Source organism: Danio rerio, chromosome 16 (genome assembly GCF_052040795.2).
Source record: "Danio rerio strain M-AB ecotype USA chromosome 16, GRCz13ab, whole genome shotgun sequence".
In the NCBI taxonomy this organism is placed as follows: Eukaryota; Metazoa; Chordata; class Actinopteri; order Cypriniformes; family Danionidae; genus Danio; species Danio rerio.
The window spans coordinates 20,767,590-20,773,322 of NC_141036.1; the positions used below are offsets into that span (position 1 = coordinate 20,767,590).

General features: G+C 34.9%; 1 long non-coding RNA gene across 1 annotated transcript; it reads right to left on the reverse strand.

Moving 5' to 3' along the window:
• Positions 1 to 2,200: 2,200 nt before the first annotated feature.
• On the reverse strand, positions 2,201 to 5,487 carry LOC147840232 (uncharacterized). Its single transcript, XR_015511275.1, has 3 exons — positions 4,081 to 5,487; positions 3,481 to 3,893; positions 2,201 to 3,294 (listed from the first exon to the last, which is right to left on the reverse strand). It is a non-coding gene; the product is annotated as an uncharacterized LOC147840232 (long non-coding RNA).
• Positions 5,488 to 5,733: the final 246 nt, after the last annotated feature.

Genomic DNA, 5,733 nt, shown 5'->3' on the forward strand with positions numbered 1-5,733 from the left:
TTAAGCAATTTGCAAGTGAAAATCTATGTCTCTGGCTGAGTTTGCATTACTGCTTATTTTGAACTCTCTGCTGGCTGAGAAAAGCTCATTTTAAAGGTCCAATACAGAAAGTGATAAAAACAGATCCAGCCACTAAAAAGCATAATTCTTTTTGTTTTAGACAACATTTCATGCACTGTTAAATATGTTTAAGAAAGTTGCAAGTGAAAATCTATGTCTCTGACTGAGTTTGCATTACTGCTTATTTTGACCTCTGCTGGCTCTGAAAAGCTCATTTTCAACGTTCAATTCAGAATGTGATAAAACCAGATCCAGCCACTAAAATGCATCATTCTTTTTGTTTTAGACAACATTTCATGCACTGTTAAACATGTTAAAGCAAGTTGCAAGTGAAAATCTATGTCTCTGACTGAGTTTGCATTACTGCTTATTTTGACCTCTGCTGGCTGAGAACAGCTCATTTTCAACGTTTAATTCAGAAAGTGATAAAACCAGATCCAGCCACTAAAATGCATCATTCTTTTTGTTTTAGACAACATTTCATGCACTGTTAAACATGTTAAAGCAAGTTGCAAGTGAAAATCTATGTCTATGACTGAGTTTGCATTACTGCTTATTTTGACCTCTGCTGGCTCTGAAAAGCTCATTTTCAACGTTCAATTCAGAATGTGATAAAACCAGATCCAGCCACCAAAAAGCATTTTCTTTTTGTTTTAGACAACATTTCATGCACTGTTAAATATGTTTAAGAAAGTTGCAAGTGAAAATCTATGTCTCTGACTGAGTTTGCATTACTGCTTATTTTGACCTCTGCTGGCTGAGAACAGCTCATTTTCAACGTTCAATTCAGAATGTGATAAAATCAGATCCAGCCACTAAAATGCATCATTCTTTTTGTTTTAGGCAACAATTCATGCACTGTTAAACATGTTAAAGCAAGTTGCAAGTGAAAATCTATGTGTCTGACTGAGTTTGCATTACTGCTTAATTTGACCTCTGCTGGCTCTGAAAAGCTCATTTTCAACGTTCAATTCAGAATGTGATAAAACCAGATCCAGCCACTAAAAAGCATTTTCTTTTTGTTTTAGACAACATTTCATGCACTGTTAAACATGTTTAAGCAAGTTGCAAGTGAAAATCTATGTCTATGACTGAGTTTACATTACTGCTTATTTTGACCTCTGCTGGCTCTGAAAAGCTCATTTTCAACGTTCAATTCAGAATGTGATAAAACCAGATCCAGCCACTAAAAAGCATTTTCTTTTTGTTTTAGACAACATTTCATGCACTGTTAAATATGTTTAAGAAAGTTGCAAGTGAAAATCTATGTCTATGACTGAGTTTGCATTACTGCTTATTTTGACCTCTGCTGGCTCTGAAAAGCTCATTTTCAACGTTCAATTCAGAATGTGATAAAACCAGATCCAGCCACTAAAAAGCATTTTCTTTTTGTTTAAACAACATTTCATGCACTGTTAAAACTGTTTAGGAAAGTTGCAAGTGAAAATCTATGTCTCTGACTGAGTTTACATTACTGCCTATTTTGACCTCTGCTGGCTGAGAACAGCTCATTTTCAACGTTCAATTCAGAATGTGATAAAACCAGATCCAGCCACTAAAATGCATCATTCTTTTTGTTTTAGACAACAATTCATGCACTGTTAAACATGTTAAAGCAAGTTGCAAGTGGAAATCTATGTCTCTGACTGAGTTTGCATTACTGCTTATTTTGACCTCTGCTGGCTGAGAACAGCTCATTTTCAACGTTCAATTCAGAAAGTGATAAAACCAGATCCAGCCACTAAAATGCATCATTCTTTTTGTTTTAGACAACAATTCATGCACTGTTAAACATGTTAAAGCAAGTTGCAAGTGAAAATCTATGTCTATGACTGAGTTTGCATTACTGCTTATTTTGACCTCTGCTGGCTCTGAAAAGCTCATTTTCAACGTTCAATTCAGAATGTGATAAAAACAGATCCAGCCACTAAAAAGCATTTTCTTTTTGTTTTAGACAACATTTCATGCACTGTTAAATATGTTTAGGAAAGTTACAAGTGAAAATCTATGTCTCTGACTGAGTTTGCATTACTGCTTATTTTGACCTCTCTGCTGCCTGAGAAAAGCTCATATTCCACGTCTAATACAGAAAGTAATAACAACATCTTCAGCCACTAAAAAGAATTTTTTTTTTATTTTTGACAAAATTTCATGCACTGTTAAACATGTTAAAGCAAGTTGCAAGTGAAAATCTATGTCTCTGACTGAGCTTGCATTACTACTTATTTTGACCTCTCTGCTGGCTGAGAAAAGCTCATTTTCAATGTCCAATACAGAAAGTGATAAAAACAGACCCAGCCACTAAAAAGCATCATTCTTTTTGTTTTAGACAACATTTCATGCACTGTTAAACATGTTTAAGCAATTTGCAAGTGAAAATCTGTGTCTCTGACTGAGCTTGCATTACTACTTATTTTGACCTCTCTGCTGGCTGAGAAAAGCTCATTTTCAACGTCCAATACAGAAAGTGATAAAAACAGATCCAGCCACTAAAAAGCATCATTCTTTTTGTTTTAGACAACATTTCATGCACTGTTAAACATGTTTAAGCAATTTGCAAGTGAAAATCTATGTCTCTGACTGAGTTTGCATTACTGCTTATTTTGAACTCTCTGCTGGCTGAGAAAAGCTCATTTTAAAGGTCCACTACAGAAAGTGATAAAAACAGATCCAGCCACTAAAAAGCATAATTCTTTTTGTTTTAGACAACATTTCATGCACTGTTAAACATGTTTAAGCATTTTGCAAGTGAAAATCTATGTCTCTGACTGAGTTTGCATTACTGCTTATTTTGACCTCTGCTGGCTGAGAACAGCTCATTTTCAACGTTCAATTCAGAATGTGATAAAACAGGATCCAGCCACTAAAATGCATCATTCTTTTTGTTTTAGGCAACAATTCATGCACTGTTAAACATGTTAAAGCAAGTTGCAAGTGAAAATCTATGTGTCTGACTGAGTTTGCATTACTGCTTATTTTGACCTCTGCTGGCTGAGAACAGCTCATTTTCAACGTTCAATTCAGAATGTGATAAAACCAGATCCAGCCACTAAAAAGCATTTTCTTTTTGTTTTAGACAACATTTCATGCACTGTTAAATATGTTTAAGAAAGTTGCAAGTGAACATCTATGTCTCTGACTGAGTTTGCATTACTGCTTAATTTGACCTCTGCTGGCTCTGAAAAGCTCATTTTCAACGTTCAATTCAGAATGTGATAAAACCAGATCCAGCCACTAAAAAGCATTTTCTTTTTTTTTTAGACAACATTTCATGCACTGTTAAACATGTTAAAGCAAGTTGCAAGTGAAAATCTATGTCTCTGACTGAGTTTACATTACTGCTTATTTTGACCTCTGCTGGCTCTGAAAAGCTCATTTTCAACGTTCAATTCAGAATGTGATAAAACCAGATCCAGCCACTAAAAAGCATTTTCTTTTTGTTTTAAACAACATTTCATGCACTGTTAAATATGTTTAGGAAAGTTGCAAGTGAAAATCTATGTCTCTGACTGAGTTTACATTACTGCTTATTTTGACCTCTGCTGGCTGAGAACAGCTCATTTTCAACGTTCAATTCAGAATGTGATAAAACCAGATCCAGCCACTAAAATGCATCATTCTTTTTGTTTTAGACAACATTTCATGCACTGTTAAACATGTTAAAGCAAGTTGCAAGTGAAAATCTATGTCTCTGACTGAGTTTGCATTACTGCTTATTTTGACCTCTGCTGGCTCTGAACGGCTCATTTTCAACGTTGAATTTAGAAAGTGATAAAACCAGATCCAGCCACTAAAATGCATCATTCTTTTTGTTTTAGACAACATTTCATGCACTGTTAAACATGTTAAAGCAAGTTGCAAGTGAAAATCTATGTCTCTGACTGAGTTTGCATTACTGCTTATTTTGACCTCTGCTGCCTGAGAACAGCTCATTTTCAACATTCAATTCAGAATGTGATAAAACCAGATCCACCCACTAAAATGCATCATTCTTTTTGTTTTAGACAACAATTCATGCACTGTTAAACATGTTAAAGCAAGTTGCAAGTGAAAATCTATGTCTCTGACTGAGTTTGCATTACTGCTTATTTTGACCTCTGCTGGCTGAGAACAGCTCATTTTCAACGTTGAATTCAGAAAGTGATAAAACCAGATCCAGCCACTAAAATGCATCATTCTTTTTGTTTTAGACAACATTTCATGCACTGTTAAACATGTTAAAGCAAATTGCAAGTGAAAATCTATGTCTCTGACAGAGTTTGCATTATTGCTTATTTTGACCTCTGCTGGCTGAGAACAGCTCATTTTCAACGTTGAATTCAGAAAGTGATAAAACCAGATCCAGCCACTAAAATGCATCATTCTTTTTGTTTTAGACAACATTTTATGCACTGTTAAACATGTTAAAGCAAGTTGCAAGTGAAAATCTATGTCTATGACTGAGTTTGCATTACTGCTTATTTTGACCTCTGCTGGCTGAGAACAGCTCATTTTCAACGTTGAATTCAGAAAGTGATAAAACCAGATCCAGCCACTAAAATGCATCATTCTTTTTGTTTTAGACAACATTTCATGCACTGTTAAACATGTTAAAGCAAGTTGCAAGTGAAAATATATGTCTATGACTGAGTTTGCATTACTGCTTATTTTGACCTCTGCTGGCTCTGAAAAGCTCATTTTCTACATTCAATTCAGAATGTGATAAAACCAGATCCAGCCACTAAAAAGCATTTTCTTTTTGTTTTAGACAACATTTCATGCACTGTTAAATATGTTTAAGAAAGTTGCAAGTGAAAATCTATGTCTATGACTGAGTTTGCATTACTGCTTATTTTGACCTCTGCTGGCTCTGAAAAGCTCATTTTCAACGTTCAATTCAGAATGTGATAAAACCAGATCCAGCCACTAAAATGCATCATTCATTTTGTTTTAGACAACATTTCATGCACTGTTAAACATGTTAAAGCAAGTTGCAAGTGAAAATCTATGTCTCTGACTGAGTTTGCATTACTGCTTATTTTGACCTCTCTGCTGGCTGAGAAAAGTTAGTTTTCAACGTCCAATACAGAAAGTGATAAAAACAGATCCAGCCACTAAAAAGCATCTTCTTTTTATTTTAGACAACATTTCATGCACTGTTAAACATGGTAAAGCAAGTTGCAAGTGAAAATCTATGTCTCTGACTGAGTTTGCATTACTGCTTATTTTGAACTCTCTGCTGGCTGAGAAAAGCTCATTTTCAAGGTCCAATACAGACAGTGATAAAAACAGATCCAGCCACTAAAAAGCATAATTCTTTTGGTTTTAGACAACATTTCATGCACTGTAAAACATGTTAAAGCAAGTTGCAAGTGAAAATCTATGTCTCTGACTAAGTTTGCATTACTGCTTATTTTGACCTCTCTGCTGGCTGAGAAAAGCTCATATTCCACGTCCAATACAGAAAGTAATGACAACATCTTCAGCCACTAAAAAGCATTTTTTTTAGACAAAATTTCATGCACTGTTAAACATGTTAAAGCAAGTTGCAAGTGAAAATCTATGTCTCTGACTGAGCTTGCATTACTACTTATTTTGACTTCTCTGCTGGCTATGAAAAGCTCATTTTCAACGTCCAATACAGAAAGTGATAAAAACAGATCCAGCCACTGAAAAGCATCATTCTTTTTGTTT